Below are 15566 nucleotides of genomic sequence, written 5' to 3'. Positions count from 1 at the left end.
TTAAATAAATAATTTACTTATTTATGTCTTAATTAATTTAATTTATTATAGTTATTTTTAAAATTATTTATATTTAGGTAATAAAAATTGAGTAATAATTTACTTTAACTAATTAATTAAATTAAATGATTTAATTTTTTAAAATTAATTAAATTAATTTACTTTAACTAATTTCATTTGTGGTGACAGTTAATCTTAGGACTGTGGCTATAAATGAAATACATAAGCATTTAATTATGAAAAAGCCACTTGCGCATATATTGCCACAGGTTTTTGAGAAACTGTGGCGAAAAATGTATCATTAAAATTCTATTTTGCACTAGTGTTGATTTTATGAGTCCTTTCATTTTATTAAACATTATTATTAAGTCTAATTTTATTTGATATAAAATTTCAAATTTCAACTTAGATCTACTCATATTTAAATATTGTAACATATTAGTTAATAATTAATAGCAACATAATTTTCTGAACAAATTTAAAAATTTTTGGGCGGATATGTTGAAGATTTAGAAGTAGTAAAAGTTAGATGTATATAACAAAAAGTTCAGATGTGTTTTGCGCAATTAAGTCTTTATTTTTATATTAAAGAATATTTATGTAAATTATAAGTTTAATAAAATTTAAGAACAGTTGAGTGATTCAATCTAATTAATCAATTAATCTAACAACAAAGGCAACGATGAGGAGGAGGACAAGGACAGCAAAATTAAATAGCTACTTAATCAAAGTCCCTAAATTAAAAATAAAATAAAATTATGTACATCACTTATTTGAACCAAACCTGCAAGAAGAATCAGTCTACACCTTCTGACTAGAGGAATTATTAAAAAAAATAAAATCTCTTCAATGGACAAGAATACCCTTATATTTTTTTTACCCGTTATAAATTGATAAGTCTTGTGCTTACAGTGATCGACACATCGATCAAACCTAATCAATGGCTTCCAAGAAGCACTCTCTTATTTTGATGGTTCTCTTTCTTTCTGTGTTGCTCCTTTCTGTTGAAGCAACCACAAGGAAACTTGGTGGCGCTTCGGTCCTTCATATATGTGAGTGATTCCTTCTTGTTAAATCTATTTGACCTTCATTTCTTAATCTCCAATTATGAACTCGGTTTGTTGGAATATTAGTTGTTAATCATGATTAGTTGTTAGTTAATCATGGTTAGTTATTGCTCTTTCCTTATATATATATGGTTGAAGGTTAGGCTTGTAAGTAGGGAAATTGAATGTAATCCCTCAAATTTAGTCCCCATAGTTTGGGGTTTGTATTTTCACACCCTTGGGTTAGATGAATTGTTGTTGTTAGTCCTTCCAATGCTCAATCATAATAATTAAGAATTGGTTCATTTTCCTTTCATTATCAAGTCTCGACGAGGTTAATATAATATTTTTTACACTTTAATTTTGGGTACAATATTTGTTTTCTATATAATCTATTAGTTTAGATTATTTCATTTGCACAGCTCAACATATTACTTTAATGGTAATAATTAATAATGGCATAAATATTATAGAAGAAATTTAATATCTACGTATACTTAGCATGAAGATCCCTTCTTACAACATGTGTTTATTATTTTTAACATCAATCCACTTTGTTATTTCGTTAAAATTGACTGAATACATACAATGTGTGATCTACATGTTATTTTGATAAATATAAGTAAAATAAACATAGGGATGATGATTTAATTCTTATATTCCATATTCTCTGTCAGCCTTTAATTTATACTATTTTTTGGATAAGTATATGTTGATAACTTGACTGCAGTTTAAGGGAGATTAATTTAGAAGAAAGACTTAGGTCTGTTTGGTTTCTGTTTTCAAAAATAATTTTTGTTTTTAAAAATAAAAAATAAAAAAAATCATTTAGATAAGTTTTTTTAATTTAATTATTTTTAAAACTATTTTTAAAAAAATAAAAAATAGAAACATCTAAAAGATGTTTTTGTTTTATTTTCTTATTTTTAAAATACATTACATTTGATTATTGAAAACTATAGCTTTCTTAATCATTCATTATCATGAGCTGCCACCATTAATTACTAGTGTCCTTCACCATAGCCAAATTTTTTTAATTCTAAAACTGTTTTTAAATTGACACAATCAAACTGATTAGCTGTTTTTTTTTTTGAAAAATAATTAAAAAAATTGTATTGCAAAACAGTTTTTAAGGACACAAATGTACATACAAACAAACAGGCCTTTAATCTCTATAAATCGTGTTTAATTTGGAACAACTTTTGGACAAGATAGTACTATTGCATGTTCTGCATCAGACCTGTGATATATTCTTAAAATTATTAGCAGGATGATTCGAACTTGAAATTAAAGAGGTTTATTTCGAAATGAAGTATTTAGTATATGAATTTTACGATATATTATTTATATTACATATAGAAAGATATATTTATATATGTATAGATCTTCAATAAGTTTTATTAGCTGATAACGATAATGATGACATGATTATTATTATTCCCAAGAAAAATAGAGTATTTCTTTCTTTTCAATATTTTCTTATTACTCTTCAACATATTTTCTTTGCTCGTCTTTTTCTGATAGTTTCACAAGGGAGGAAACTTGCTAGCAATCGATGTTTGGTAGGTGTCATGCCAAAGTCTGATGTGCCTCGTTGTCACCATTACTAATCTCAAGTCTCAAATATAGTGTAAATCTATATTACACAAAATCTAATAAATAAGTCACGCATTTTATGACTTATAAATGCGTGACTTGTTATACTAGTTTTTATACTATATTATTACATATATGTGTTTGAGTATTTGTAATTAATGTAGTGGATATGGTCTGTTTGGGAAATGATGAACATTTGGTCTTTTTAATTGTATATTCCTCCTATTTATATGGCAGTGAGAGAAGGATTGTTTGTTCTTATTGGCAAGTCATGTCATGAAAATTTTATTACAATTTTTTCCTTTTATGATCCATTAAATATTGTTGGAAAAAATATATTAATAAAGTATGTATATTTATTAGAAGTAAAGTTAAAAACTTATTAAATTTTAAGGGGCAATTGATTTAACTGGTCAAGTCAGCTTATCTTAAAGTCTCATGTTTGAATCATGGGATATGTAGTTCCCTTAAATAAATATGCCAAATAGGACAAGAGGCATATTGTGTTGAGATTTGTCATTTGTTATATTTATATCCTATTGAAATTTAATATTATTTTGTATTAATTAGATATTATTATGATATTCATTAATTATTATTAGGATAATCTATATATTATAAGCTTTTCATGTCAATAATGTAGGGCAATTTTCTCTGTCTTCATTTCTTTCTCTTGACTTCTTTCAATCGTTTGTGCTTTTGTTGGAAGAGCAGTATATTATTGGGAACCAAATGAAATAAATTCATTCTCAAGCAGTAAATTTTTAAAATACTATTATTGCAAACCTATCAAACTCTACATCCGCTTGTATTTCAAACTTACATGTGAAGTAAATACTAGTTTTTTTTTTTATGGGAATCAAAGAGAATTTATATATAATTGTTGTTTGAATCTGTCCCATGTGCCACCTCCGACTCACTCCAAGGAAAAAAATGGAAACAGTCATAAAATGACGACTCTCAATGTTCAGTGGAGTACTGTTTGAAACTTACACTTTAGTTTGTATTATACAAATTAATTTTTCAAGCTCTTCAAAATAACTGCAAATATGATTATTATTTTCATAGTTTTTAGCATTTGAAATCATTGTTGTATGTGTGTGTATGTGTTTTTTTTTTTTTTGTTTAAGAAAATGGGAGAAGGCCCATATTATATATATATTTTTTCCAACTAGAAATTAATGAGGGATCGAAACCCCAGAGGCCATATAATCTCAAATACATCCAGAAAAGGAGCTCACTAGGAGGCTCAAAATACACCTTACAAGTCTCATTCTTTTTTTTTTTAATTAAAAAAAGTTTAGATGAGTTGAATTCTAAAAGCTCATTAGGCCAGGGTATGCCTGTGGGCTCAAAGAGCACTTATATATATATATATACTTATAGATTACATACCAACAAAATTTTCATATCGGCAATAGAATTTGATCCCACAACCTTTGGGTTATAAGCTAAATCCTTACCATGTAGACTAACACATGTTAGTCTTACAACTCTCATTCTACTTAATGCTATTCTTAGCTAATTAGTTAGCATACAGTGCACTCTCTTGAATATATGTCACGACCCACAAAATTCAAGTTGTGATCAGCTTATAGGTTAAGGTAATTTCTTCAAAACATATACCAGTCACACGAAGTATTTCAGTAAACTCAATTTTTCTTTATTCGACTTTTCACCATTCATTGTAAATTCAGTTGTCATCGGAATAACAAATAAGATTGAAAAAAAATTGTATTTAACCATGAATGACTACTATTTCACTAACACAATGATGACTCTTAAGACTTTTGTAATACTCAGGACATCACGTACGGGATCCCACATGATTGATTGACCAAGCATTTACATTATACTTGAAAAAAAAAAAAGGATTAAAGGCCACTTTTGTACTTAAATTATTTTTTGAGGAGCACTGGGCATCCTATATTATGAGGTAGTGCAAATGAACTTAGGAACTAATAAAATTGGAGCATCTAGCACCTTCCTTTTATTTTGAAGAAACGGATGCTAGGCTTGTAACCCCAGAGATCACGCCATGATCATCCTCTTATTTTTCTTCTTCCAACTTCTCTTATCTACATGAGCGCGTCACTTCTTACAGTCCCGTCGATAACTTCATCGTCACTTGCGGTTCCTCCAGCAACTCTTCTACAATGAATAATTACCAGTCCCTCATCGCCATGTGCAATGGGCAACCAAAATCTCCCCTTCAGCACCGTTCGTCTCTCTCGCTAAGAATTCTCCTACTCATTTATGGTGATGAATGCTATATTAGATTTCTTATATTAAGTGTACTTAAGGATAGAATATTCTATCAAAATAGTTTAAGCTATGTGGTTAGATATTTCCTAAGCTTATATATTTATGATTTATCTTTTAATCTTTAAATGTGAGACTTCTTTTATGTTCTAATATATCTTCCACTACTTTTTTTTCCCTTTTTTTTCATTTTTCTTATTCTTCTTAGTTGGGCTTGTACTTTGTTTTTAGTTTTAGAAGTCTCAGGTTTATTCAATTTCTTCTTCTCATTTTCTCTTTCTTTCTTTTTTAATCTCTTATTTTTTTTTCATCTTTCATTCTTTCATTCTTTTTCTTTTTTCTCTCTGTTTTTTTTTTGTCCTCAATCTAATGGCTTTGATACCATGCTAGATTTCTTATATTAAGTATACTTAAGGATAATATATTTTATCAAAATAGCTTAAGTCATTTGTTAGATACTTCCTAAGCTTATATATTTATGATCTATATTTTAGTATTTAAATGTGGAACTTCTTTTATGTTCTAATATGCTGGCCAAAAGTTTATTTGCCTCCACGATTACCGATCTTCCTACCTTGACTTCCATCGTTTTGGCATCTGCTTGCAAATGCTAGTGTATGTTATATGAAGTACCACCATTAACATTGCCAACTTCAACCCATCAATGATATTCGGAATATCTTCCAACTTCTTTGATTGACTAACCCACCCCAGGCAGATGTCAACTTCATCATCATTAATTGACTAAGTCAACTAACTGTCAAAGTTGATTTTTTTTTTTAATGTTCAAAGTAATATTTTCAAATGTTAAAGGGAAAAGTTCAAAATGCACCCAATGACGTAGGAAGCAAGGACGAGCAGGGGCCACAGCCCCCAAGTTTTTAAATTTAGTATTATATAAATGTTACATATTTTCTACCTTCCAAAATTTATCAAAGCTTTGTAATATGTGTGTGTGTGTGTGTCTATATATATATATATATATTAATCTCAACCCTCTTTATTATCAAATCCTAGCTCCACTCGCGATTGTGCCAAACATAAATTTAAGAGTATTAGACATTCTTGAGTGAATAGTACTAATGGGCAAAAATATCCTTTAACCCTAGATCAAATTGGAATACATTTTTTTAATCATAACGTAAACTTAAATCTTCTAAATGGAAAAAATAACTTTCAGAGACGACAACTATTTTAGTCATACAATGTTGGGATCTATAAAGCAGGATCATGCTAGAAATTATATAAAAAGTTCATTCAATTTCAAATCATAATGAGAATTAAAATTCGTTATACCGTTATAGACAACTGGCAAGTCAATCAGTTAAATTTTCCCCCGATTGCGTATGTGTGAGGAAGCTCGCCGGGTCATATTCCTTTTTCTACGCACATTGACTTTTGTTTTGAGAGAATCCACTCAAATTTGTTAATTTGGTTTACCAAGATATAATATTTATATGTTAATTAAATATCGTTATTTATAAATGCCACCTCTCGTCATTATTGACCTTGTCAATTGTGACAATTATTTATATATATAAATAGACCAATCATCAAATTGGTGATTCATTAGTTAAATCAAGGTTAAACTATGACCGATTTAGCAGATTCATTCCCTACTACTTAAAGGGTGGCAAGTTGAGATTAATCACATCTATCGTGAAAGAAATAAATGTGCTAACTTTTGGCTGACTTTGCCATTGCAATGGACATGGGTGTGCATGACCTGGATTGTCCACCTGGCGACTTGAGAAAAATCTTACAAGATCATGCCCTAAATAAAATAAAGAATCGGTCCAATTTGATAATTAAAAATTATTCAATCGAGAAATTCATGAATAGACCCAGTGCACCATGTCATCCGTGCTCTATCTAAATAAAAAACATGCTATGTTGCACTAGATCAATTAAATAAAATTTCACATGTCATTATTTTTAATATTTTATTTTTGAAATAGAGTGCCTCTTTACTTTCTTATATTTTCTCTCTATTATCATCAATAACAAAATTAATTTATATTTATAGCCACATGACATGGCATGTTTTTATTGGATAGGACAAAAATGACGTGGTGCACTAGGTCCATGTATGCAAGAACTTCTCTCATTCATAACCAATTCACAAGTTAACTTTAGTAGTAGTTCTTGTTTTTTAAGTAAGTGATTGGGATTTGATCTTTTAATAAAAGATTATAGTTGTATAAAATAAATTGTTTGTTGGTCTATATTTTATCTGCCATATGCCAAAAGAGATCATCGACCTTTGCGGGTATCAAACAGTAATTTTGGCCTCAGGAGAAAAACAAATCATCTCAATTTGTTTTCAATTTATTTTATGTCATTATATGTTAAAATTTTTATTTTTCATTTTTAATTCAACCATGATGTTAGAAAACGTGTTAGATTCATATTAATTATCTCTTACCTTAATTACTGAAACTAGATAGACATTTAAATTTATTTTGAAGACAAGAAAACCATCCATCTATTAATCACTGTCAATCAAATATATAAAAAATTCACAGTACTACAAAAAAAAAGTATTTACAACGACAAATTAAGAGTACTACCAAAAAAAAAAAAACGAATCCACAACGACAAATTAAGGTTTTCGCAATAGTTGTAGTACAAATTAACCCTTGATAAATTCCTTGGTCGCAAAATTTTTCTCTACGGGATTTCATGTTTCTGTCGCACATCTGTCAACACAAAATTGTGACGAACTTGTAACGATTTTTTTATTAAAATATTTCTATTACAAATTCATTGCAAAATTCTTGTTTTATTTTTAGTAGTGAGCAGTCAGCACATCTAATTCTTCAAGCTCTATAATATGCACCCCTAATCAAAGCGAAGAGGCCAATTGGCATTTATTTTTGGATATAAATGGCAAATTGGCTCCTAAGTTATAGGTCCAAGAGTTTTGAGACACCCTAATCTCATTTTTTGTATAATATTTTCTTTCAACATTTGAAAATGATACAATATGGCTCTATTGTTAACAAAAATTAATTTTGATCTTTAGTTGATTACAAAATGATAGAAAAGAATCTCAAAAATTAAAAAAATGACCCAAAAAATTACACACAGGGGACAATAAAATTTTATCAGTTATTTCTATAATTTTTTATGTCTTTTTTTTTATTTTATTGTCAATTAACAGTTGAAGTTAACTTTTGTTAATAGTAGAGGCCATATTGCACTGTTTTGAAATATTGAAAAGGAACATTGTACAAAACATGAGTTTGGGGTCTTAGATGCTTTAGACCCATAGTTGAGGGGCTAAATTTTCATTTAACCTCTTAATTTTTGCAATAAAAGTGAAAATATATATAAAGTTTGAAAAACTTACAAACTAAAATATATAAAATGTGAGTATATTTTAATAAAAAATCGAGTTATTTTGGAAGAGTGAAATTTCAGTACTATCAAATCAAATTCAAGAACTCAAAATATATTATTTCAGTACTATCTAAATCAAATTCAAGAACTCAAAATATATTAAAAAAATCCATCATTAAAGAATAATACAAAAAATGCTTGAAGGGACTTAAGTACGACTAATGTTGTGTTATAAATTGATGTGGCCGTCATTTTCAGAAATATACGAATCAAACATCCAAACCTAATTATGGCTTTCAAGAGAACGCTCTTTTTTTGGTGTTTCTCTTTCTGTCAGTGTTGCTTCTTTCCGCTGAAGCAACCGCATGAAAGCACGGTGGTGCTTCGCTTCTTCATAAATGTGAGTGATATTAATTACTTCTCGTTGAACCTCTTCTAGTTTATTTCATAAAAGCAAAACATGCACATACTCATGTATGTTCCATCTCAAACTTGTCATATGATTTTTTGCTATTTAAACTTTATAGAACTAACAATAAAGTAATTCAAACTTAAAGAGACTCCGACGAATGCTTATGCTAGGGGGCGTCTTCGTTTTTTTTTTTTTCGGTTTTCCTTTCTGGTTTTTGTTCTTTTTTTGTTTTGTTTGCTTGTACCCTTTTCGGATATATGCGTGCTAATGATATAAAGTCTTCGCGTTTTGTTGTGGCCAATTTTCTTTTTTTTTAAAAAAAATACTTAAAAGAGATTTCGCCCTTTCAAACCAAATTAGTACATACGGAGTCCAAAGAGGTAGAGAATGCATGGGTGAGGTAGTGGGGCAGAGAAGATGAGATGACAGACTACGTCAAATAGAGTTCAGCAACTTCTCAAGATGAAGGACAAGGAGGAAGAAGAAGACTCCATGATCAATGTGAAAGGGAAAAGAAGAGGCCGATGAACGAAGAGAAATGAAGAACTCAGATGAAGAATTGAGAGTCTAAGACGAAATGAAAGGCAAAAGGAGGGAGGCTAGGGTTTGGAGTGAGTATGTTGTGAGAGCTCCACAAAGAGAATGGACAAGCCAGATTGAGTACCAAATGAGAATTGCGAAAAAAATAAATAAATACCAAATGGGGCAAATGGGGTTGGGCTAGGGTTTTTATTTTCTCATCTCTCTACTCTCCTTTATTGAACATAATGTTAAAAATAAAAATAACCTTTAGTGAATATAAATTAAATATATTTATAAATATATATAACTTATTTCAATTGGTTCGGTCTGAATGGTTTTTTTAATTAATCTTCAGACTTAAACCAACTATTTAAACAATTTTTTTTAAAAAAACCAAATCAAACTTTAAAATCATGCACACCCCTACAGGCACTAACAGCTTGAAGTTACAAGCAGGATCGAATCTGTAACAATCTCCTACTTACAAGAAAACCAACATGCCATTAGACTACAAAGTCATTGGCTTTCAAACAGTTCATTAGTTATTTAGTATACTTACAATAATTAATGTACTGAATATTTCCTAAACAATGCAATTCCCATCTTCTAATTACTAATTTATTACAATTTTATAGTAAAAAAGAACTTAGTTACTTATTGTTACTAGCATCTTGTAAAATACTAACAAGCTTACAAACTAATCCATTATTTAATTTCTTTATGTAATTAAGTAGTTGATTCAGTTGATTGATCAAGCTCTAATAAGAGTAAATTAATAATCTACATTCCTTGAGGTTAAATGATATAATTTTTTTTGAACAAAGAGGTTAAATGATATAATAAGAGCAAATTAATACACTGTTTTGTGATCTATGTTAAAATTATATAAATTATTTATTGTTAAATAAACATTAATAAAACTCCCATTATTAGAGTATAACAAGAAGTCTCGTATTGGAAAGTAGATAAAAAGTTGAGAGATGTGTTAGCTTGTGGTATATCCTAACAGAGGATATTAAACAATTTTGTTATACATACAAAATCTCAACAAAAGATCAGAGTCAATGGCATATTCAATTCAGAATAATCACAGATATGAGATATTTTACCTATGAACAAGTCTGGACATGTGCCCGTAAGTAGGTATGGGTTCGCACAGGCTTAACCATGAGCAAATACATGCAAGTTTGGGGTTGCCAATGAGCAACATTTATAAACTAGCCTAAGTTGGAAGGGACGAATTGAAGCAACTTGGATTGAATATTTTCATGGATTGTGGTAGCAAAGCCAATTTATCACTTACAATACTCGGTTAATGTGTATTTAAATTGTTAGCAAAGGATACTACTTGCATCTCTATAGCAATTTCTTTAAGGTATCCCTCATGACTCATCCACTATAAGGGGCAAACTTGCTCCAATTAAAAGTTTATGATACCAATTGCTCCTTCAGTCAACTTCGTAGGGTAAAATTCCACTTTATTAACCCTTATAATTGTTCAACTAACGGTTAACATTGATTAAACATTACTGTAGTCTATATAGGGTAATATTGTACCATTTTCAAACTTCCATATTAACATTGCACCTGTAGAAAGTTAAAGATTACCAGTTGCACCTTACAGAAAACAACTATTATTTCATGATTAAGGTCCAAAGTGATATTTTAAAATTAAAAATGATCTAATTTTGGAAAAATAAAAATTATAAACTGTACTCAAATTAATACGCTTGGGACCTAAGTCTTACAATTACAAATAAGCCTTGTGACCCTCATTGGCAACTAGCATGCAAGTTGAATTGCTGGCTCTAGAAAAAGTGCATAATTGGGACTTCGCTAATTAATCTTCTTCTTGATAGGATTTTAGTTGGATGTATGTGGGTTTATAAAACTAAAACTCTCTTATGGCTCTTTAGATGTCTTCAAGGCTCTCAAGAGTTTGGCATCAATTATGAAGAAACATTTGTTCCCTATATCCATCTTACTTCTGTTCATAGTCTGCTCACCATTGATGTAGTTAAGCCATGGGATCTTTATCAGATGGATGTCAAAAATTCTTTTCTTAAAAGTGATCTAGAAGTTTACATGAAACCTCCACCTAAATAAAGTTGTTGTCTTCATTGAGCTTTATGTGACCTTAAAGAATCTTCTCGTACTTGGTTCACTAAATTTTGTTCCATTATCAATCAGTGTGGGTCATCATGTAGCCCTTACGTTTATGCACTTGTTGTTCACATAATTAATTGATTGTGGGATTGTTCTGTTGCTTCTCTATGAGGATGATATGTACTCCTCTAGTCCTATTTTTAGGGTAGAGAGGAAGAAAAAATTTGGTTTTATCTATAGGGCACTTGCCAATTTTTAATATTTCTCTTTACATTTTTGCCTTTATTAAATGCTTTGGAAAAAAATAATAGTAATGAAAGTTAATATTTATTAGAGGTAAAAGTAAAAATTTATTAAATTTTAAGACAAAGTTAATGAAATTTAGGATTTTCCTTAGTTCCAGTGAAACATGTTAGAAGTGATTTATAAATAGGACTAAATGGAGTATAAGTGATGATTCAATAGGGATCCACAAAATCAACGGCTTTCTTGAAACATTAAATCTTCCAAGGCCTTACAAATAGTTTCAATTCATAATATTTTTCCTATAAATCAATTACAACTTCACTTTTTGCTTGCAGGTTTTTCTGCTTTTTTTCACGAAATTCAATTAAAATTTTATAATACGAATATTTAAAATTTAGTTATTATCAATTGACTCCGTCAAATATAAAATATGCCGATCCATCAATGACCAGCAATTAGCGAAGAAGACCATTTAAAAACAAATATTGTATCCATCATGGATTTATAATAGAATTGAAGTCATTCAACACGGAAACTGGATGACGACCCGAAATTACTCATCAATATTATAGTTTCGGACAATTTGAACTCCTTGATCTCGTAATTTTATTTTTTTTAAGTGTTAGTTGAAATTATTATTTATCATATTTTTAAAACTTTCTTTTTAAGCACAGAAAATATAAGACCTAATAATCCATACCAAATATAATTTTGAAGTCTCACTTTCACTCCCACTACCAATCCCAGTCCCTTTAAATTGAGTCCTGCATACTAAATACAGACATAATCTTTACTATCACTCTAATTTTTGCGTGAATCAACCCTTTTTCGTGTGAATGAGTTAGACAGAACTGAGCATCATTCTGCAGCTCTAATTTTTGTGATCATAACATCTAGTTCCTGCAAAAATGTGATCTAAGACAATTCTAAGGCTAATTCATGTGAGCACAAAAAACTAGTTCACTCGTAACGAGTGACATTTCAGTATAGAATTTTTGAAAGCTGTAACTCACTCAATACAACCCAAATTTAGTAAATTATATATGATTGAAAAAATCTTAAGTCTATTTTTCACTAAAATAAGCTATATAACTAAATTCAACTTAATTTGTAAGACATGTTCAAAAGAATCACTAAAGGTGAAAATTGAAAACTGTGCAGAATTTATATCTCACTACTTATCAACTTCTAACAATAATAATTTTCTCATTAGGACTCCAATTTTAATAAATAAACTATCATTGAAAATTTGGAGTCTACTTTTAAAGGCAATATATTCCATATCAAAATAATTTGTATTGTAAGATATATGATTAAAAATGTGACTATAGGTCAAAACTGAATTTTCTGCAGATTTACATCAAAGCTTAAATTTCAAATATTGATAACTTTTTTAGCTTGACTCCACTCTGAGTAAATAAAAGATCTTTGAAAACCTTATGGAATTAGTGACAAAAAAATTCCCAATCTTGTGAGTTATAAATGACCAAAGACAAAAAAAGGCATGATAATAGAAAAGTATTTCTCTCTATTTCTTGTTTGAGAACTAATATACATGTTTTGATTTGAAATATCTCGAGCCAGTAAATGCATACCTAAGTCAATGAATTTAACAAAAAATTTTCTTGCCTAAGGATATTATACTTATTAAGTCCAAGGATATGATGCATCCAAACTTAAATAAATAGTATTTATTCTTCTTAAGCTCATCTTGGATCATCCTTGCCTTTATCAGACAGTATTGTGAAACTGAAATTCTGATACGGGATTGGTTAATAAAAAAGTAGTCACCATTGGCGAACTGGAAAAAAAAAAAGAGGGTGAGACTCTGAAGACAAAAACGTTCGCTGACTTTTCAGAGCACTCGCTTTCCTACTAACTTGTTTGACTTTTTTTTTTTCTCCCACGACTCAGACGCCAGACCCACGAGAAATTCTTCCATGAGCACTGGTCGAGTTTATTGATGCTACCTCTAATAAAATCTCACTACTTCACTTAGATAAAAGATAAATAAAAAAATTATTTCCTGGCTTTTCTAGTAGTATTATAGATTTTTATTATACAAATTATTTTAACTTTTAAAAATAATGCAGTATGGCACCTGCCATTAATAAAAAATTAATTTCAAGAGTTAGTTGATCAGAAAATGATCTCAAAAATTTAAAAAAAATTCAGTCATTTTATGCAATTTTTTCGTGCTATTATCTATAATATTTGGTCATTTTTATAATTTTTAAGTGATTTTTTATTTTTTTAATCAACTAACCATCAAGATTAATTTTTCTTAACAATAAAAGTTAGATTGTACTGTTTTCAAGAATTAAGTGAACACTTAAATAAAATATTATGTGTTATTATTATCTTTTAATGATTTTATTTTTAGAATATGATCTATTTTTTTATAATAATAATAATAACAACAATAATAAAAAAAACCTCTCTCACACACTTCGTCACTTCCTATGCTACGAAGAATTTCGATTGAAGCAATATGAACATGTAAGTATACATACACACATATATCAGTGTTCGGACGCGATCGTCAATATATATTGATTATTGATTATTGATATATTGTTTTTTTAAAGCTTCACAAGCAAGGATTCTCGCCACCAAAGCATCTCAGTAGGAGTGCTAAGAGGTGATGCCCCTCGTTGTCACCATTATTAGTAACAATGATATGATATGTAATTGAGAAAATGATGAATATTCATTTTTCCTTTTTATTTTATTTTTATATTTGTTTCTGCAATTGTTGGAAGAATGAGATATGTGTGTTTCAAATTATATGTGTTATTAGTTATTTACAATACCTAGGATAATGACTTTCTTGAATATCAATTGCTAACTATGCAATTCCCCTCTTCATCTTTTGATTATTAATTTCATACATTTTCTAGTTAGGAGCACTTAATTACCTATTATTATTATACGCTAATAAACTAATCCATAATTCCTTATGTAATTAATTATATTGATTCTACTGTATGATCAGCTCTAATTAATAAGGACTGAGCGAGATTAACATAGAGTTCCTATTCAATATACATTTTGATTTGGATGGGAAAAATGGGAAGGAGAGAGGAGGAAAAACTCTCAAAAATAGTAAAAAAAACTATTTTTTAATAAAATTTCTCCTAATTTTCTCTCCCCATTTTTTTTCCTCCATTCAAACCAAGCTAATGCCTAATTTTACTAATGGCCCTATTTTATTTTAGGGAATAATGCATCCTTTAAAGTTGAGAATATGTGAATTTAATGATATTGTCTTTTATAAAAAAGAGAGAAAGATTTTTTGCTTTACGAAAAAAAATAATAAAATGAGAAAAATACCAAAACAAGAAAAAGTCACACAAATCCATGAATCTCAAATATAGGTAATTTAAATCCTCTATTCAAATAATAGTATAACAATTAAAAAGCCCTAAATCATGTAGTCATTCGTTTATAGAAACTAGAACTATGCATATTGCTCAATGGTTCAGTCAGCCCAGCCTTACCCAAGCCATTCAAGCATACTGGGTCGAGCACCTAGTCAGAGTCAAACTTTGCCCCTGCCATACCTAACCGAGCACGAACATATGCCATTTTTTATTTTTTTAATGTTTTGTAAATAATATTTATTTCAAGGTATTATTTTTTGTTTGAGAGTTATCATGAACTATATTGTTTTTATAATTTTTTTGGACATTTCTTATCATTGTAAGTTTTTTGGACATAATATTATGTAAAAGAAATTGACAATTGTTGATCATAGATAATTTAAAGAAAACTACTATTTTTCTAACACTAGCTTTACAAACAATATATTTTAAATGATAATAATTATATTTTTTTCAAAAAAAAAATTTTTATATACTTTTCAAAAATTATTTGGATGAAAATTTTCTGGCCACTGAACCAGACCTTGCCCAAACACTCGAGCATTAGGCTAGCTCGAATTACATATCAGGCTAGGTATCGGGCTATAGTGATGCCGAGCTTGACCCTAGCCATGTGCAACTCTAATAGAAACCTGTTAAATTTTAAAAGCT

General features: G+C 29.1%; 1 long non-coding RNA gene across 1 annotated transcript; it reads left to right on the top strand.

Annotated features, from left to right (window-relative positions):
- Nucleotides 1-932: 932 nt before the first annotated feature.
- On the top strand, nucleotides 933-2901 carry LOC129312701 (uncharacterized). Its single transcript, XR_008593681.1, has 2 exons — nucleotides 933-1052; nucleotides 2571-2901. It is a non-coding gene; the product is annotated as an uncharacterized LOC129312701 (long non-coding RNA).
- Nucleotides 2902-15566: the final 12665 nt, after the last annotated feature.

The sequence above is a fragment of the Prosopis cineraria genome, unplaced genomic scaffold, assembly GCF_029017545.1.
Source record: "Prosopis cineraria cultivar Desert tree isolate PC_DT_omini unplaced genomic scaffold, ASM2901754v1 PC6, whole genome shotgun sequence".
In the NCBI taxonomy this organism is placed as follows: domain Eukaryota; kingdom Viridiplantae; phylum Streptophyta; class Magnoliopsida; order Fabales; family Fabaceae; genus Prosopis; species Prosopis cineraria.
This window is presented reverse-complemented; position numbering and strand designations above follow the sequence as displayed.